This window comes from Cynocephalus volans, chromosome X, assembly GCF_027409185.1.
Source record: "Cynocephalus volans isolate mCynVol1 chromosome X, mCynVol1.pri, whole genome shotgun sequence".
Taxonomy (NCBI): Eukaryota; Metazoa; Chordata; class Mammalia; order Dermoptera; family Cynocephalidae; genus Cynocephalus; species Cynocephalus volans.
In genome coordinates this window covers 102,551,087-102,572,811 of record NC_084478.1, presented here as the reverse complement: position 1 = coordinate 102,572,811, position 21,725 = coordinate 102,551,087, and positions in this window count along the sequence as shown.

Here is a 21,725-nt window from a genome sequence, read left to right as displayed (position 1 = left end):
CCTTTTTGCATTTTTGCCAGTATTTGATATTCTCTGTTTTTTAATTACAGCCAGTATAACTGGGGCTAGATGATATCTCAATGTGGTTTTAATTTGCATTTCCTGGATGATTAGTGATGTTGAGCATTTCTTCAAGTACCTATTGGCCATTTGTATGTCTTCCTTTGAAAAATGTCTATTCAGTTCCTTTGCCCATTTTTTAATTGGGCTATTTGTTTTCCTACCGTGTAATTGCTTGAGTTTCTTGTATATTATGGATACTAATCCCTTGTCAGATGTAAAGTTTGGAAATATTTGCTCCCATTCTGTAGGTTGTCTTTTCACTCTGATGATTGTTTCCTTTGCTATACAGACAGAAGCTTTTAAGTTTGCTATAATCCCATTTATTTATTTTTTCTTTTGTTGCTTGTGATTTGGGGGACTTATTCATAAAGTCTTTGCCCAGTCCTACTTCCTGAAGTGTTGCCCTTATGGTTTTTTTTTTCAGTAGTTTTATAGTTTCAGGTCTTATACTTAAGTCTTTAATATTTTTTGAGTTGATTTTGCTATATAGTGAGAGGTGCAGGTCTAGCTTCATTCTTTCATTCTTCTGCATTGGATGTCCAATTTTCCCAGCACCATTTATTGAAGAGGCAGTCTTTCCCCCACTGTATGTTCTTGTTGCCTTTGTCAAAGATCAGTTGGCTATAAGTCTGTTGGCTGATATCTGGGTTCTCTATTCTGTTCCATTGGTCTGAGTGTCTATTTTTATGCCAATACCATGTTGTTTTGGTTATTATAGCTTTGTAGTATAATTTGAAATCAGGTAGTGTTATGCCTTCAGCTTTATTTTTATTTGGCTCAAGATTGCTTTGGCTATTTGGGGTCTTTCATTGTTCTGTATGAATGCTAAGATTGTTTATTCTATTTCTGTGAAGAATATCATTTGTATTTTGATGGGGATTGCATTGACTCTCTGGGTTGCTTTGGGTAGTATGGACATTTACAAAATGTTAATTCTTCACATCTTAAAGCATGAAATATCTTTCCACCTTTTTGTCTCTTCTTTAATTTCTTTCAGTAGTGATTCTTAGTTTTTGTAGAGAATTTTCACCTCCTTGTTTAAATTGATTCCTAGATATTTTATTTTTCTGGTGACTGTTGTAAATAAGCTTACTTTCTTGATTTCTTTTACTGCTATTTAATTATTGGAGAATAAAAATGCTACCACTATTTGGGTGTTGATTTTGTATCCTCGAAGTCCACTCCAGAGTAATAGAAGAAGCAGCTGATCTACCAGAAATCAATGTAGAGATACTAGAAATATGACAAAACTAGAAAATATGACACCATCAAAGAAGCATAGTAATTCTCAAGTAACACACCCTACAGAACAGCAAAACTTTGAAATAACTGGAAAGGAACTCCTAGTAATAATCTTAAGGAAACTCAATTAGATAAGAGAAGACTCTGTAAGACAATATAGTGAAATGATAAAAAATATCCAGGATATGAAGGAGAAAATTTACAAAGAGATTAGTACCTTAAAAAAGAATGTAGCAGAACTCCTCAAACTGAAGGTTTCATTCAATGAAATAAAAAACACAACCAAGAGCTTAAGCAGCAGATTAGAGCAAGCAGATACAAGAATTTCTGATTTGGAGATAATCTTTATGAAAAACCCAAGTGGACAAAAAAAAAAAAAAAAAAGGAATTTTAAAAAATGAAGGAAGTCTAAAAGAGCTAGCAGACAACCATAAGCACACAAACATCTGAATCATGGGTGTTTCAGAAAGGAAGATGAAAGGTGAAGGCATCGAAAATCTATTCAATGAAATAATAATGTAAAATTGCCAGGTACACAGAGAGAAATGGACCTTCAGATCCAAAAAGCTCAAAGATCCCCATACAGATTCAATCCAAAAAGATCCTCTCCCAGACATATTATAGTCAAGCTGGCAAAGCTCAAAGACAAAGAGAGAACTGTAAAAGGATCAAACTATTAAACTCTAAAGCTTAATTCACAGAAAAAAGTATGATTAATCTAGGTTCTAAATTTATGTACTCTATTGCACAGCATAAAACATAGACATAATGTCAAAAACTAAATAGACAAAATGTCAAAAACATAGACAAATCCACTATCAATATGGTAGGTGATATTAATGCTTCTTTAAGCAAGGCATCATTAAAGTATGGCACACAGACCAAATTCAGTCTGCTACCTGTTGTTGTAAACAAATATTTATTAGGAAACAGCCATGTCTATTTATTTAAGTATTACATATGACTGCTTTTGTACTATGATGACATAGATGAGTAGGTGTGAGAAAGACCTTCATCATGCTAAAATACCTATTGTCTGAACTTCTAGAGAAAAAAAAAATTTCCAACCTTGATTTAAACAGGAGTTTTATCCTGTAAAAAAAAAATCGGAAGAACACAGAATATTTTTAAGATGAAATTAACATGATAGATTTAATAAATTTATATAGGGTTTCTACCTAATAAATGTAGGATACACTTTTTAAAAGATAATTTTATATATATATATATATATATATATATATGGGGTACAAAGTTGACTTTCAGTAATTGTGTACAATGTATGATGGTCTGATTAGGATAGTTAGCTTATTCATCATTACAATATGTAATCCTTCTTTATGTCTGTTAACCAATTTCATTAACCCGCTCCCTTTTCCCCTCCCCTCCCATTCTCCACCTCTAGTAACCACAGTTCTTTTATCTCCTTCTAAAAGTTCAACATATTATTGTGATTGTTGTTTCTTTCTTTCTCTTTCTCTCTTTATCATTTATTTATTTATTTACAGATCTGACTCCCACTTATGAGTGAAAACGCACAGTATTTCTCTTTCAGCACATGGGTTGCTTCACTTAGCATAATTTTCTCAAGGCTCAAGATAAACATTTTTTATGCACACAAAAACTAATTTCAGAACAGAAGATATATGGGGCCAGAAAGTTTGCGTAGACAAATTTCAAAGGAGTGACAAAAATAATATTTTCTGACAACATTGCATTATTTATAAATAAACAACTAAAATAACTCAAAAAGAATATCTGTAAATACAGATAACATTAAAACTATTAGAGTAAATTATGAATAACTTTATGTTTCAAATAATTTTATAAAATATGTCAGTTCTTAGAAAACTATATCATACCAAAACTGACTGAAAAAGAAATAGTAAGCTCCCCAAGTTATTGTCAGCAAAAATCGGTGAAGTAAAAACTTACAATAGGTCTCTCCTCCATATAATCAGCAAGAACACTGGTAAAAAATTGACAGAATCAGCTTTTCCAAAACTCTTAAAATTATCCAAAGACTTGCAGCAATCTGGGGAATAAATAATTAAGAAAAACAGCTGAGTCTCAGTAAGAGCAGTGATATTTGTGGCATTTAACTTTCATTGTTAACATTCCACTCCCTTAACTCTGTAGTACTTTTGAAAATCAGCAACCTGCAATCGTTAAAACCAGTAGCCTGGCAGCTAAAAGAGGAAATAGAGGATACTGGAGCATCTTCAAATCCACATTTTAAGCAAAATACTATTTTTGATCTGTCTGATAGTTCTCTGGAAGATTCTATTCAAAAGGCTCTTATATTTGTCATGATTCAGAGCTCACCCAGTGCATGCAAACTTTTCCCCTTAATTGATTGTCACAAACAATCAGAGACAATTTTTATACATCATGGTTGCCTGAGGCAGTGGGTAAGCATTGAGGAAACCAAGGTAATCAAAAAGCTTAAAAGGAACAGTGGGAACAAAAAATTTCCATCGTGGCTTTTGAAAATCTCTGATATATTTCAGGGATCCAGAAGGCCATACACATGTGTACAGTCGTGCACAAGACAAGGACTATGTGCAGGCTCAGGATTAACTTGGGAAAGCCTTAAATTATCACCTCTGGCTAACACTGAGACTCTGTATAAGAAGGAAGTAAAGGCTAAGCCAGACATCTAAATTGCATTGTTAAAGATGTGCCCTCAACACACACACAGAGCCACTTCGCAAAGAGAATACTAACTTGTACCAGAAATCTAAGGTTCTCTGCCTAATCATTAACTGACCACTAAGGTAACTGAACAGAGACTTCAATGGCCATACATAACAAAGAATACAGACCTTACAAAATTAGTTTTAAAAAGTTACTAAAGAAAACGGAAAACCAAAAATGACAAAAAACAGCAACAACAAAACCTGTGAAGGGTGGTAATTTGATTTCAATAATTGTCACATTAAACTATTTAAAATGTCCCATTTTCAACCACAAATTATAAGAAATGCACATAAATAATGTAGCATGGCCTATACACAGGAAAAATAAATTCAATAGAAACTGTCACTGAGGAAGTTCATAGGTTGGACTAACTAGAAATGGTTTAATTCAGCTATTTTAAGATGTTCAAAGAGCTAAAGAAAACAATGTCTAAAAAACTAAAGGAAAGTCTGAGAATTATGTCACATCAAATAGAGACTATCAATAAAGAAATAATATATATGGAAAATATAACCAAATAGAAATTCTACAGTTTATAACTATGATAACTGAAGTGAAAAATGAGAAGAAATAAACAGCATATTTGGGCAGACAGAAGAAATAATAAGTGGATGTGAAGATAGGTCAATTGAGATTTTCCACTCTAAGGAATCAAAATTTTTTTAAAAAGGAGAAAAAAGAACATATCACAGACCTATGGCGCATATTCAAAGCACTGGAGAAAAAGCCAGTCAACAAAGAATTATATATCCAGCAACCATCTCTCAAAAATAAAGGAAAACTAATGTCATTTCCAGGCAAACAAAAATGGAGAATTCTTCACTAACAAACCTTCTTCAAAAAATACTAAAGGGGGAGGGAAGAAGACAAAACAAGTACAATTACTTTAAGTTGATAGGACAAGTGAACAGATGTGAGGTTGTTGGGTGGGAGGGGGGAGAGGGAAGGGGGAGGGAGGTTTCAGTAATGGGCCACAATGATCAACCACATATTGACAAAATAAAATAGAATTTTTTAAAAAAAAGAAAGTTGGATTTTGTCAAATAATTTTTCTGCATCTATTAAGATGATCATGTGGTTTTGATAATTATCATATTGATATGCTGTGTTATATTAAATGATTTGGGGCTGTTAAAAAACCTTGTATTCATGGGATGAATCCTACTTGGTCATAGAGGATGGATTCTTTTTGCTTGTATTTTGTTGAAGATTTTTGCATCTATGTTCATGAGCTATATTGGTGAAAATGCTGCTTTTCTTGTGATATCTTTGTATGACTTTGTTATCACAGTAATACTGGCCTCATAAAATGAACTGGGAAGTGAATTGGAGAGTTTGGAAAGAATTGATCATAAATCTTTTCCAAATGTTTTATAGAATTCACCACTGAAATCTGAACATGGGCTTATTTCACATTCTAAATCCAATCATATTAATAACAACACCAATTGAGCAAATATTTATGTGAAGGCAGAGATTGTCAGACTTCATTAAAAAAAAAAAACAAAAAAAAAAACAGACTCAACACGATGCTATCCAGAGATATAGCTTAAATACAAAGACACTGATTGAAAGTAAAAATATAAAAAAAAAAAGATATACAAATACTTTAATAATAAAAAGCTCAAGTGAAAGCAGGGACTAAAACACACATTAGCACCTGTGTGATCACAGCAGCATTATTCACAATGGCCAAAAGGAGGAAGCACCAAGTGTCCACCCATGTGCAAATGGATACACAAAAGATGGTCTATACATATCATAGAATACTACTGAGCTTTAAAAAGTAAGGGGAAAAAACTGACAAATGCTACCACATGGATGAACCTTGAGACATTAAGCTACATTAAGTAAGCCCATTACAAGAGGACAAACATGGTATGATTCCACTTGCATGAGGTCCCTACGGTACACAAATTTATGGAGACAGAAATTAGAATCGTGCCTGCCAGGGTCTGGGGTAGAGGGGAGTAGGGATTTAGTGTGTGATGAGTACAGAATTTGGGGAAAATGAAAAAAATTCTGTAGATGGATGTTGGTGATGGTTGCAAATTAATGTGAATAAACTTCATACCACTAAACTGTAACCTTAAAAATGATTAAAGGGTCCAATTTTATGTTATGTATATTTTATTATAATAAAAAGCTTTTAACCAAAAAAAAAAAAATACTAAAGGTATTCCCTTATGTTAAAATGAAAGAACACTAGACAGTAATATAAATCCACATAAAGAAATAAAGAGCATCAGTAAAGGCAACTCCACAGGTAAATATAAAGGACGGTTGAAATGCATTTTTTTATTTTTAGCACTTTTCTTCTCCTATCTGATTTAAAAGACAACTGCATAAGGCACTAATTATAAATCAGTGCTGAGGTGCACACAGTATATAAGGATGTAATCTGTATGCCAATAGCAGTAAAAAGGAGGTGGGAGGAAATGGAGCTGAATCTTTTCTTCCCTCAAAATTCATATGTTGAAATTACAACCCCTGAGTTGATAGCATTAGGAGGATTATTAGGAAGTGGGGCCTTTGAGAGGTGATTAGGTCATGTGGGCAGAGCTCTCGTGAATAGGATTAGTATCCTTATAAAAAAGACCCCAGAGAGCTGCCCTTCCCCTTCCACCACGTGAGGAGAGAGTGAGAAGGTGCCATCAATGGACCTGGAAATGGGCCCTCATCAGACACTATCTGCTAGCAACTTGATACTGGAGTTTCCAGCTTCTGGAACTGTAACAAATTTCTGCTGTTTATAAGCCACCTAATTTATGGAATTATGTTATAGTAGCCCAAATGGACTAAGACATAAAATTCGTACTGAGTAGGGTGCTGCTATAACAAATATCTGAAAATATGAAAGTGGCTTTGGAACTGAGTAATGTGGCTGGAAGATTTTTGAGGTGCGTGCTAGAAAAAGTCTATATCCTCATGAATGGACCATTGAGGGCAATTTTGGTGAGATCCCAGAAAGAAAAGAAGAGCTGTAGAGAAAACCTCAGTCTTCTCAGAGAATATTTAAGTGGTCATGAAGTGGAATGCTGGTAGAAATATGGACAGTAAAGGCCACTCTGATGAGGTCTCAGACAGAAATGAAGAACATGTTATTGGAAACTGGACAAAAAGACATCCTTGATATAAAGAAGCAGAAAACTTGACTAAATTGTGTTTGTGTCCTAGTGTTTTGTGAAAGGTAGAACATGTGAAAAAAATTCTATAATTTATTGAGGAAATTTCTAAGCAAAGTGTTGAAAGTATCGAAAGCTTGACTTCTCTTGCCTACCTCTAGTAAAATGCAAGGAAATAAATCATTTAAAGATGGAATTGTTAATCAAAAGGGAGGCAGAACTTAAAGATTTAGAAAATTATCAGCCTATCCATATTATAAAGAATGACAAAGCATGTACAGGAGAGAACACCAAAGGTGCGGCCAAACAACCATCTAATGAAAAGATTAACCAACTTTCTAAACAAAATCTCAGACCTATTGTTCAAGATGATGGAAAAATGACCCCATAGGCAACTCAGAATTTATCAGGGCTGCCATCCCCATCACAGGCCTAGAGTGCAAAAGCTCCAAGTTTGGGGCCATCACATGGAGCCCCCATTATGTCAATGACTAGCAGAGCTGTGGGAGTGGAGCCACCTTCATGACCCCAGACTGGTAGAGCCACCTACATTTGATTCAAGTATCAGGCAACAGGGGGTACACGAGTCAAGCACAGACCTGCCATCGAGGTGGGGTCACTGCAGAGAAGTGCTGAGGGAGTGGAGCCCAGGCACAAAGCTACCATGGATGCAGGACTATTGCTCCAGTGTGTCCAGAAGGCAGGACCCCCACCCTAGTGAGTATAGAAAGTGGAACCACTGCCCTAGTGGGCCTGGAGGGCAAAACATCAAGTCAGAAAAGATTATTCTCAAGCCTTAAGATCTAAAGTTGTCTTTCCTGTTGTGTTTCATATTTACATGGGACACGTTATCCCTTTCTTCTTTCTTATTTTTCCATTTTGGAGTAGGAATCCTATCCTGTGCCTGTCCCACCATTGTGTTTTGGAAGCACATAACTTGTTTGGTTTCACAGGCTCACAGCTGGAGGGAAAATTCCCTCAATAAATTATACCTTGAGTCTCATCCATATCTAATTTAGATAATATTTAGATAAAACTATAGACTTAAGACTTTTAAGTTGATGCTGGAATGAGTTAAGATTTTCTGGACTATTGGGATGAAATGAATGTATTTGGTGTGTGAGAAGGACACATATTTTGGAGGGCCAGGGGTGGTCTAAATATTTGTGTCTTGCCAAAATTCATATTTTGAAATAATAATCCCTAAGGTGATGGTATTAGGAGGTGGGGTCTTTGGAAAATGATTAGGCCATGAGTATGGAGCACTAAAAAAGAGAATTAGTGCCCTTATGAAAGTTGCCCAAGAGAGACATCCTCACCCCTTCCATGTATAAGGACACAGCAAGAAGACACTTTCTATGAACCAGAAAGCAGGCCCTCACCAGACACTGAATCTTCTGGCACCTTGATCTTGGATTTCCCATCCTCCAAAATTATGAAAAATAAATTTCTGTTGGTTACAAGCCACTCAATGTATGGTATTTTGTTATAGCAGCCTGAAAAGACAAGACAGAGCTATAAAGGGGAAAATTTTTTGTATGTAATTGAAACTAAGTTGGCATTAATCTGAACTAGATTGTTATTAATAAAAATGCTACTTATATTCTGCAAGACAGCCACATAATAAAACTCAGAAAACATAGTAAAAGAAACAACAAAAGAATTAAAATGTTAAATTGAAAATATCTATTTAATAAAAAGGAAATAATGCAGTAATAGTGAAAGAAAAAAGACAAAAAGCACACAGATATCAAGAGGAAAACGGCAGATGCAAATCTTACCTTACTAGTAATTACATTGCAGGTAAATGGATTAGAAGCACCCCAATTAAAAAGCCTATATTGGCAGAATAAATAAAATAAATGTGATCCAACTATATGCCATCTACAACTAACACATGTTAGATTTAAAGACACAAATAGGTTGGCCGTCAAAAGATAGAATAAGATATGTCATAAAAAGAGAAACCAAAAGAGAGTTGGAGTGGCTCCGCTGTTACTAAACAACATCAACTTTATGACAAACATTTTTACTGGAGACAAAGAAAACATTTTAAAATGGCAAGATCATCAATAGGGCAGGAAAACAGAACACTGATAAACACATATGATAATAACAATAGAGCCCTAAAATACATGAAGCAAAATCTGAAAGAATCGAAGAAAGAAATAGAAAAGTCAACAATAATAGTTAGAAATATTAATACCCCACTCTTTAATTTTAATTTATTTTTAATTGTATATATTTGCGGGGTACAGTGTTGTTGTTTCAGTCCATACATATATTGTACAATGATTCACTTCGGGTAGTTAACATATTTATCACTTGAACATTTATCTTTTCTTTGTGGTGATTATGGTCAAGATCTTCTCTAGCTATTTATTAGTTCTAGTCAGCCTAGAACACCAGAACTTATTCTTATCTACCTGTAACTTTGTACCCAATAATCCACCTCTTCCCCTCCTCCTCCCTTCCTTCTCTTAATCATTATTCTGCTCACTATATCTGCGAAAACCACTTTTTTTTTAATTCCACATATGAGTGAGATTATGCAGTATTTGTCTTTCTCTGCCTGGCTTAGTTCATTTAACATGATGGTCTCTAGTTCCATCCATGTTGCTGCAAATAATAGGATTTCACTTTTTATATAGCTGAATAGTTTTCCATTGTGTTTATATACCACATTTTTTATCCATTAATATGCTGATGGACATTTAGGTGATTGTGAATAGGTGCTGCAGTAAACATGGGAATGCGGGTATCTGTTTGATATATTGATTTCATTTCCTTTAGGTATATACCCATTAGTAAGATTGCTGGGTCTTAAGGTAGTTCTATTTTTAGAGTTTTGAGGGATCAAAACCACAATAAGATGTCTTACTCCAGTTAGAATGGCTGTTATCAAAAAGACAAAAAATACAAAATGCAGGCAACGATGTGGAGAAAAAGCAACTCTCATACATAGTTGGTGGGAATGTATATTAATACAGCCATTAAAAAAACAGTGTGGAATTTCCTTAGAAAACAAAAATCTCATTCTTTTATAATAGTTAGAACTAGACAGAAGGTCAATAATGAAATAGAAGACTTGACAACACTGTAAGCCAATTAGTGCTAACTTATATCTGTAGAACTCTGCCCCTCAAAATAGCAGAATACGTATTCTTCTTCTAAAGTACAGTTGGAACATTATCCATGATAGATCATATGTTGGGCAATTAAACAAGCCTCTTTAAATTTAAAAGAATTGAAATCATACAGAGTATGTCCTCTATCCAAAAAGAAATAAAACTGGAAATCAAGCTCAGAAGGATATTTGTGAAATTCACAAATACGTGGATATTGCATAAAACACTATGAAATAAGTCAAGATAGAAATCAAAATAGAAATTTGAAAGTACTTTGATTTGAATGAAAATGAAGACAAAATAACAAAACATAGAATTTAGCTAAAGCAATATTTAGAGGGAATTTTATAGCTGTAAGTGCCATACTAAAAAAGATTAAAAAATAAAGATACATTTCCAATTGATAAACTTAACAAATTAGAAAAATAATAGCCGGCTAAATCCTAAGCAAGCAGAAAGGGTGGAATAACAAAGATTAGAGTAGAAATAAATTAAATATAAAATCGAGAAACAATGGAGAAAATGAACAAAACCAGAAATTGTTTCTTAAAAAATGATCAACATAATTAACAAACCTTAAGCTACACTTACCAAGAAAAATAGAGAAAACATACAAATTACCAAAATTCAAAATGTAAAAGGATCCATTACTCCCAAGCTTACAAAAAAAGGCATTACAGGATAATACTTGAACAAATTGGAATACTTAGATGAATTGGATAAATTCCTAGGAGACACTAATTACTAAAACTGACTCAAGAATAAATTCAAAACATAAATAGACCTAAAACAAGTAAAAAGATTGAATTAGTACTTACAACCTTCTCACAAAGAAAAACCCAGGCCTAGATGGCTTCTCTGATAAATTCTAAATAACATTTAAAGAAGAAAACAGAGTAACCTCACAATAGAGAAACCTGACAAACATTACTTGAGCCAGATGTTTAAGGTCACATCAACAGTGATGTCATGCTGACAGTGTGTACCTGTGATAGGATGCTGACAGTGTGTACCTGTGATAGGATGTGATGAAAATGTCACTTTACCTTTGGGGGTCCTTCTTCTCAAAACTCATAACCCCATTTTAATCATGGAAAAAACATCAGACAAATTTTATTTGAGGAACATTTTACAAAATCCCTGAGCAGTACTCCTCGAAATTTTCAAGGTCATTAAAAACAAGGAAAGTCTGAGACTCTGTCACAGCCAGAAGGAGCCTAAGGAGACATAATGAGTAAATGTAATGTGGTACCCTGTATGGTATCCTAGAACAGAAAAAGGCCTTAGCTAAAAACTCTGGATACCTGAATAAAGCATGGCCTTTAGTTAACAATAATATAACAATATTAGATCCTTGTTACCAATGTAACATACTAATGCACAATGTGAATAAAAGGAATAACTGTACGCAAATGTATATGAAGATTCTCTGTACTATGTTCTCAATCATTCTGTAAAACTGAAATGGTTCTAAAAATATTATTTTAAAATTAAGCATTCCATGATGATTATAAAACAATACTCAACAAACTAGGAATATAATGATCACAATCTGATAGAGCTAGTGTGCTAGTGTTATGGGCTGAATTGTGTCTCCCCAAAATTCATATGGTTGAACCCCTAACAGCCAGTGACTGCATTTGGAGATAAAGCCTTTAAAGAGACGATTAAGTTAAAATGAGGTTATTAGGGTGAGTTCTAATAAAATCTGATGGGTGTCTTTTTAAGAAGAGGAAATTTGGACACACAAAGAGACACAAGGGAAACATACAGAGGAAAAACCATGGGAGTACTCAGAGGACAGGTGGCTACCTGCAAGCCAGTGAGAGAGGTCTCAGGAGAAGCCAACCCCACTGACACCTTGATCTTGGACTTTCAGCCTTCAGAACTGTGAGAAATAAATTTTTGTTGTTTAAGCTATCTAGTCTGTGGTACTTTGTTATGGCAGCTCTAGCAAACTCATAGAGGTAGCTACCAAAATGGCTATAGCAAACATCTCATTTACTGTTGAAACACTGAAAGCATTCCCTGTGATAAAGAACAAAGCCTCCATTGCCATCATCACTACTTTTATTTAGCATTTTACTACTGATTCAATCACATTGAAAAATCCAGAAATAATTTTAATTAATGATTTTTATTTTTGTGTCTTAAATTCTTTACTACCTCAAAGTTATACAGTTATTCTCATATATTTTTCTTAAAAATTCATAGTTTTATACATTACATTTTAATCTTTCATCTGCCTATAATTATTTTATGTGTTTATTGTTTGATAAAAGCTCCATTTCATTTTTTTCCATATGATGTACTCTACAGAAACATAATAACATCTACAGTATATAAATATTTGTCAGTATTTTTCTTTGAGTTTAAAAACCATGGTGAAGCACAATTTTATTTTTTACATTTTGTTATAAATAAGTATAGTAGCACCATTTACTGTTTTTTCTCCCACTGTTCTGCTATGACAGCTGTGTTATGAAGCAAGTTTCCGAACATTTTCTGTTCTGTTTCTAAGCTCCACTTCTGTTCATTTCATCAGTTTTTACATTGTACTTATTTACTATACCTCTATTATATATACACATATGTATAAATCTTTGTATTGTGTGTGTGTGTGTGTGTGTATATATGTATGTAAAATTCTTTGCCCATTTGTAAATCCACATGGGCAAAGAATTTTACGTATATACAATACAAATAATAAATTTTAGAATTGTCTTGTCAAGATATACAGAACAAAACAAAACAAAGAAATCTCAAAAGCAAAACAACAAGAAAACAAAAATAACAATCAAACAGACAAGAACCTCAAACGATTTTCTCTCTTAATTGGAATTAAATTAATACTACAGGTCACTTAGGGATAATCAATATCTTTACTATAGCATTACCTCTATTCCATAAAGATTGCAAATCTTTCAGTGTAGTAAGCCATCTTTAATGTCTTTCTATAAATCTTTATGGCTTTCTCCAGAAAGATCTTGCACATATTTTCCAAGATCTGTTTTCAAACACTTAATATTTTTGGTGATATTATAAATGTTATTTTTTCAAGTTTTTATAATTTCTAATTATGTTGCTTTGTTATAGAAATATATTATTTATGTGTCTCATTAAATTGCTAAACTATCTTATTAATTATAATAATTTACCTGTAGCAAGTGGATTGTTTTATATTTTCTTTATAGACAAATACATCTTTGAAAGTTTCATTTCTTCTTAAGACATACTTTAAATCAGTTTTTTTAAATATGCATTTGAACCTATAGTAAAATTCTAAATAATAGTAGTGATATGCATGTGGAGATGGGTTGAGGCAAGAAGAGATAACACATTCTATGTGGAGAAAATTGCATAAGCCAAATCATGGGATTAAACCAAATTCACTACAACGTACCATAGGAAAGATCACAGTGACTACCCTAACAACTTGACTATCACAGAGATGCTCAGGTAGCATTTGTTCAATAGGTGAAAAAGGAAGTTAATTTGATATGAAAGCCAGTTAGTTGAGTCATTATTTGGATTTTCTCTAGTAATACATTATTGATAAGCTATATATCAATGTCTCCTTAGTTTTCAGATACACTACGTACTTATATAAATTTTTAGATAAACTGCTTGAATAAAAAGAAAGCTTATTCTTAGAGGAATTTCTTTGAATGAAATGATGCATACATGGATTGTGTTGAAATAATAATTTTTCTTGCTTCCCTGCTTGCCCCATATAAAATCATTGTCATGATCAAAGCTCTCAGCAGTCATAACCGTGGCTTTTCAGCTAAAATTTATTCCCTGTTTAAGTTGCTCATTCTTTCAGTAAATTTCCAAAACTAACCTCTCATTCTGTGTCTTCCTATCTGCTTTTTAATATAACAACTCTGGTGCACGCATCACGAGTTATGTACCTAAGGTGTTTTTGCAGAACCATTGGCATTAACTTGGTCCAACACAAACCAGGCTAGGCTGGTCGAGCCCACAGACCTCTCTACTGAGCCTATGTGAATGTCTGATTGGTGGCCTTTTGATGTCAGAGAGCCAAAGACTTCACCTCCAGATCCCGCTAATGTCACCATTTTTCTAAACATGCAGAGACATGCAGATGGTTTGCACCTGTGCAGATCTCTAGGGAATTCCCTCAGACCTTTTAACCAATCACAATCCGCATGCCTCACACCACCCTTAACCACTTCCCCATAAATACACCTCCTTTCCTGCTGTGCACAAGATGAGTTTGAGATACAAATCTCCTGTCTTCTCACTTGGTCATTTTGCGCATAAACCTTTTTCTCTCCTGCAAAGAATGGTGCTTCAGTATTTGGCTTTCTGTTGCACACAGGCAAATGAACTCCATTTGATTTTGTAACAGTCTGATTCTGGAAGTAAAAATTAGGTAAATGCACTTGGTTGTATCAAGTGCCTGTGAAAGGAACAGACAGAATGACGCAGGAAGTGTGGTTCTCAGAGTAAAAGAGGATTTCTATATTCTTCAATAATATGCATTAAAATAGATTTTTTCATATACAGTCATCCCTTGGCAGATGGGTTCCAGGACCCCTCTCATGGATACCAAAATTCAAGGATGCTCAAGTTCCTGGTATAAAATGGTGTAGTATTTGCACATAACTTTTGCACATATTCCCATATACTTTAAATCATCTTTAGAGTACTTATAATACCTAATACAATGTAAATGCTATATAAACAATTGTTACACTGCATTCTTTGTATTTTTGTTATTGTTGTATTTTTTCTGTTTTTTTTGTTTGTTTGTTTGTTTTTTACCTTTTTTAGTGTTTGCCCTAGAGTTTGCAATATGCCTGTTACTTTTATTGAAGTTTTTTTCTGAATATTTTTTATCAGTGGGTTGAATTATTGGGTGCAGGAACCATATATACGGAGGGCTTGTTAAGGGAAATTTCAGGTCCCGCTGGCTAAATACAAGCTCTTGGTGTCTTGAACAAAGAATTGGACGAGACACGTCAGAGGTGAAGAGCAAAGATGAGTTTTGTTTAGCAAAGCGAGCGTACTCTCCAGAGAGGATCGAGTGGGCTCGAGTGAGAGAGAGTGGCTCAAGGACACTGATGGTTACATTCCCAGCGGTTTTAAGTCTTCTTAGCTGGATTCATGTCATTTGTTCATTGGTTGAGCCCTAAATGTACTCTGTGTGAGTACTAACATGTCTGCAAGAGAGAGAACCAACATAGGATAATTTTCTTGTAACAAAGATGCAAATGAGTGTTGCTAGAAACTTCTGAGAAGATAGCAATATTTAACTAAAATAAATAGATCAAATAAATGCTCCTTAGATTTTATATCCCCACATTCACATAATTCTTTGGTTAGCCATTTGCAAATTAGCCTCAACAGTTTCCAAAGAGGTACCTGGAGTCTGGGAAGGGATCATAATTTAAATAATTTCTAATACAATATTCAAGAGTTTGTGTATATATATATATATTAGCAATTTAACCTTCTTTATGTCAGGCACTGTTCTAATCACTTGGGATACATAATTGTACAAAACAATAAAATCTCCTGCCCTCATGAAGCTTACATTCTAGGCTGGAGAGAATGATTAAAATAGCAACAAACAAAATTAATGAGTAAATTTCATATTATACTATAAGATGATAAATACTAAAACAATAAAAACAGGAAGAAAAAGAAATAGAGCAGGGTAAGAAGAATACTAAGTGCTAGGGGTGAGGATGTGAGTTAGGTTGCACTTTTTAAGAGATTGAGTATGTGTTTCTTAGTGAGAAATCAATGTTTCAGTAAATACCCAAAGGAGATGAGTATGTTAGCCATTCAAATATCTAGAGTAAGTGTGCTCTAGGCTAAGAGAATTGATGCAAATGCCTTAAGGCCAGAAGGTACCTGGCATATTTGAGGACCAGGAAGGAGGGCAGTGAGGCTAGAGCAGATTTGTTGCTTTTTGTTAGAGAAACAAATTATTATCTTCTGACAAAAAGGTGTCTTTTTGTGAGAAGGCAAGACTGAAGAGAATATCTTTTAAAGAATTAAAATAGTCTGATTATAGTCTTAACCCTATCAGTGGTAAATGAGATAAAGTTGGCAGACTATTGGAAACAAGATGAGGTATTATATTCTATGCTACATATTAAAACTTTAAAAATACTATCATTCAAGAGATATAAAAAATTGCATTTGACAACACTGGACATAAATTTGTGATCATATTATCTTAGTAATATAGAATTAGAAAGGAATTTCCTTAATTTTTTGATGGCTATCTACAAAAATCCTGTAACATATACCACATGTAGTAATGAAATGGTGAAACCTTTTCTGTTTACATGGGGTATAAGACAAGAATACATATTATTGTCATTTTAATTCAGCCTTGTTCTGGAGGATTTGACCAGTGCCATGTGAAAAGATGCCCAATACCAAATTCATGATCTCCCCATACCGAATCTGTCCTTTTCCTGTGTTACTTATTTCACTCAACTGTGGTAGCATCCCGTTGCTTAAGCCCAAAAGTTAGGAGTCATTGTTCACACCTCCTTTTTCCTCACTCCTATACCCAACCCATCACAAAGTCTGATGGTTTTTACCTAAATAAACATGTCTCAAATCCATCCACTTTTCTACAACTCCCTGAACACCGTTTTACTTTTAGTTATATTTCTCACCTAAACTAGTGCAATAACACCTAAATTTGTCTAACAGCTAATTGCATTGATTCTTGACTCTTTTGCCAATATGATTTGAAATGCAAATCAGATTGTAAATTGCTTTTCATTGTCCTTAGGATAAATAAACATCCTACATGGTTTAGCCTTTACATGTCTCTTCAGCCTCACCCTTCCTCCACCTTTCACTGTTGCACCCACATTGACCTTCCTTCATGCCATCTTACTCACGTCTCCTTCCTGACCAAGCCTTTATACATCCTGTTCCATCTGCCTGAAAGGCTCTTCCTTCCTTTTTCATTAGTTAACTCCTACTGAACTTGTAAAAACTCACTTGTTCATGGAAACCTTCCCTGACCTCCTCTACTAAGTCAAATACCTAAAATAGGATCTCCTAGCACCATTTACATCCCCTGCAAAGAACCTATCACATATGTTATTTTAGATAAATTTGTGTGAATGCTTAATTCATATCCATATCCCTTGTAGAATATATGCTCCATGAAAACAGGAACTCCATTTTATTTATCATTGTATCCTTTGCACCTAGTATAGTTCCTGACCCCTAATCAATACTTGAAAATATTTGTTGAACATATGGATAAATGAATACTTATAGAGGTTTTAACTATTCTAGACCATGGCCAGACCATATGTTCCTTAAAAGCAGGAACAATGCAATTATCTGTATGTTCCCACTGGCTTAGATTTTGCTCGGCATATATTACTTCTTAGAAAATAATTGCTGTTTTTAGAAAAATAAACCCATGGCCCATCTCACAATAATTGTGAATAATGGTTTGTTTTTTTTAATTAGTCTTTAAATAGAAAATAAACAGAAAAAAGAATGGGGAAGAAAAAAGAGAGTATTAGCAATGAAGGAATTACCAGGTAATTCACAGAGAATACAATAGTAATGTGGAAGACAAGAATATTACTTAAAGGCCTATATTTAATAAACACACCAATTTTGATATTTGAAAAAACCTATTGAATACATTTTATAAGCATCGCAGAGATTTCCTGTGATGGGATAGTTAAAAGAGATCAATGGATGATTATTTTTGGTTCACAGGAAGTAGCCCTGAAAACTTCTGTGCTGTGAACCCTGTCAACGCCCCATCCTTAGCACTTACCATTTTTGTGCACACCAGCCAGATTTTTAACTGCTAGGAACAATGACTGTTTTTAAAGGCTTTCTCTGGCCTATGGAGACCACTTTGTCAACACTCAGGGCAAGACAGAAGTTCTGGAGAATTAACAGTCCCCAGGAGTAGCCCTTAAACAATGACTGGTAAGAGTTAGTGAATAAAAACCCTACCTCACCAAATTACTTGGGTGGAGAAACTCTGAAATTCTACACTGGTTCTCAGGGTTACCCTGCACTATTAAGTGCCTGTTGCCATCATTATAACTTGCTTGAAAGTGCATGCTGTGTTGACTTATTCGCCTTCACTATCGTATTTCTCTACTTCCTTATCAGAGTTTCTGGGTATCCCCACTAAAGTAAATTACTTGCATTTGAATCCTTGTCTCGGGAGCTTCTTTTGGAAGAATCCACACTAAGATAATGTACTTGAAGTTATGTTGAGAAAGCTTATAATAGACCAAGTTTCCGAACCCACTCCACCCCACCAAGAACAACATGGAAAAATGGATGTGAAACAAACAAATAAAAAACTGAAGATATCAGAGAATGCCCAAGGCAGGCAGGATTTGAGAATTCAATAGCTAATAGTTAATATTTTCTGGGACTACTTTTTCATTCATTTTTTCCTTTATCAAAATTTCACTGATTATATACTAAATTTTAGGTGCTATGCCAAATACAGAGACTATAGCATTAAATAAGAAGCCTTTAAGGAGCTTAGAGTTAATTGAAAAAATAAATACACAAGCAAATACTTACATTAAATAATATTGGGTAGCAGTATCTATAGGGGATTATGCGTACCTGACTCATGTGCTTCTGGGAAAGTGTTAAGGTAAGTTTTGATAGCAGTTATGTTTGAATAAAATTTTATGAACTGGGTGGAATTTTCCCAGGTGAACCAGCTATGGTGAAACTAATTTATGCAAAAGGAATAGCATGATTAAAGGAACAATGGTATGAGGTTTAGTTTGACATAATTAAATATAAAATAAATAAGTAAATATAGGGTTCTGTTAGATAATAGCAGGAAGCAGGAATTAAATAGTGACATGTTCTGGTGTCAGGCTAAGTAGATCAGATTTTAGATTATGGATAATAACAGCATTTTTATACTTGGACATGAATGACCTTCATGCTTTCCCATTTTATTGGAGAGATAATATCAAGGTACTTCAAAAAGTTTGTGGAAAAATAGAAATAAAAGATAATACGAATCTTTCCCTGAATTTTTGAAGACATTTGTAAAATATCTAGAGCTACAGTTTTTTATTAAAAGATATTTCTGAGCTTTATGACTGCAGTACATGACACCTTTCTGAAATTCTGCTAGATTCGTCTAAAAGTTGATATAGATTATTTAGCCCAGTAATTGATGTAAACTACATATAAGATTTGTTAAAACAGGATTCATTATTTTAAAAATGACATAAATAAGGTGTGAATGCCAAACAAAGCAAGTCTGTTTCATTGTGTGGAAAACACAGGTTAATCTGTGCTAAAATAACTGCTTAAATTACACAATTAAATGTATTAAAATTGTCTATGGATAGTATACAGAGTTTTGAATGCATCACACACCAAGTGTTAGCAATATTTTAGCAGATTTTTTCCTAATGATCTTGGAGGAGATTGACATCCCTGGCTCATTGTAACACGAAGGAGCTTCTTTCGATTCAATATCCCCCAAATCTCTCTAGTTGGTGATATTCTGACCTACCTCAGGGGCTATTAATTGAGCTAGATGTTGGTACATATCTTTTTGATAGAGAAATTTTTTAAGTATAACAGTTGGATTGAAAGAAAATAAATAACATAACTGCATATACTGACCCATCGTCTTTGCTGGGAAGCCTGACAGCAGCTACCAGACGGGCAATAGGGAGGTCACTGCCTGCAGGGTTGACAGACTGAGAGCAGTCTGCTTCTCTTGTTTACCCTGGAACAAGAGCATATATAATAAACCACATGCCTCAGGCTCTCAGAATACAAAATCTGTTTTTCATAGCGGACTTGGGCTTTTTTTATATGAGGACTCAATTTCTAAACTCAAAACCAAGGAAGTTATATAGTAGCCCCAAAGTTTAAGAGCTGTTTATTTTCTATTTTAAATCTTTTTCTCATAGAATTGATGATTAGTTTTATTTCCTCTAAAATCTAAGACAAAATCAAAATATTAGATATAATACAGCTGGGTAAAAGCAATTGATACGTTTCTAAATAGCATTTTTTGTTGATGAGAAGAGTAGAGAGTTCAGAGTTTCATTAAGTAAGCCAATAGAAATGCTAATTAGTTAATTAACTCTTTGAGGAACGGAACTGTTCAATAATGTCACCATTATTTGACAGTGTAATACGATGATTTTTAAATCTCTTCCATAACTTTGAAAGGGCTAATAAATGACAAGCCTTTGTTAATATTAACCTATAAACAAAGTTTTTCCTCTGTTCAGTACCACCCCCATATTTCTGATTTTATTCTGCTCTGAGGTTGATTATAAACAAAAGTACATTTGTAGAAAGCTGCATATAAAATATGTACGAATGATAGCCTACAATGGACATTAAATAGTTCATATTTAGGGGATAATGCGAAGTAATTAAAGCAAGGAGCAGCAATGGTAGAAAGGAGAAAATAGAAGGAAAATATGTTGAAAGAGAAGGTAAAAATCTAAGACATATTTTCATTCCTAGAATTTCCTGCGTGGTCTGCATCATTCTTACCCTCCAGCTGCGGGGTGACCTGCCCTGTTCTCCAATTTACCTTCTCATCCAATTCTAACTTTCACTTCATGACCCCTCCCCACTCCCCTTACCCCCAACAATACCAGAAGTGTGAGCAGAGACTGTGGATAGGAGCTCTTAATAGTCAGAGAATGTGACTTTGAGTCTGGCATTATTTGGGAAACAGTAATTTTTTAATTTTACTTACTTGGCCCCTGACTTTCTCTGAAATGAGTAATAGTAAAGTCAAATCACAGATGACCAAACAATCATTTGAAGTTTCACTGAGTAAGACTTTAGGGGATGTGTTATAAATATGCTTCTCATATAATACTGTAGAAAGGTTAAATAAAATTTGTATTTCTTTTGAAACTAGCATATGAAAAAAAGAAAAGGTTGTCTCTTTTTCTTTCCAGAAATAGCATATTAGTATGTTTCTCAAAATTAATGGGACGTTTTCTCTTTTCTGACTATTATGTTTATTAACCTAATGAAATGATAATATTTTTATTAGTTAAATAAACATTTAAAAAAGTATTTAGTGACAAAAATATACTCGGAAAGTAATTAAATGAAACAATATTTTTTAGTCTTCCTAAAAAAATATTCAGGTTGGGAGAGGGAGGGGTCAAGATGGCAGAGTAGTTGGTTCCTGGTGTCACCCTCTCTCACAGAGCGACCAATTTGCAGCTTTTGAGGAGCAGCAAAAGAGGACCCAAGGTCTGTGCTGGAACGGATAGCAGCCGCCAGCCATGGGACCCCAGTTCAGGTTGCTCCCCATTTCCTAAAGATACTTTGGAGCTTTGGGCCCACATGCCCCAAACCTGCCAGCCAGAGAAAGCAGGCAGGGCCGGGGCAGGATTTCCCGCACAGGCTGTCCATCTCCATGAGTGACCTGGGAGGCACAGGTTCCCAAGCCCCAAGCCAG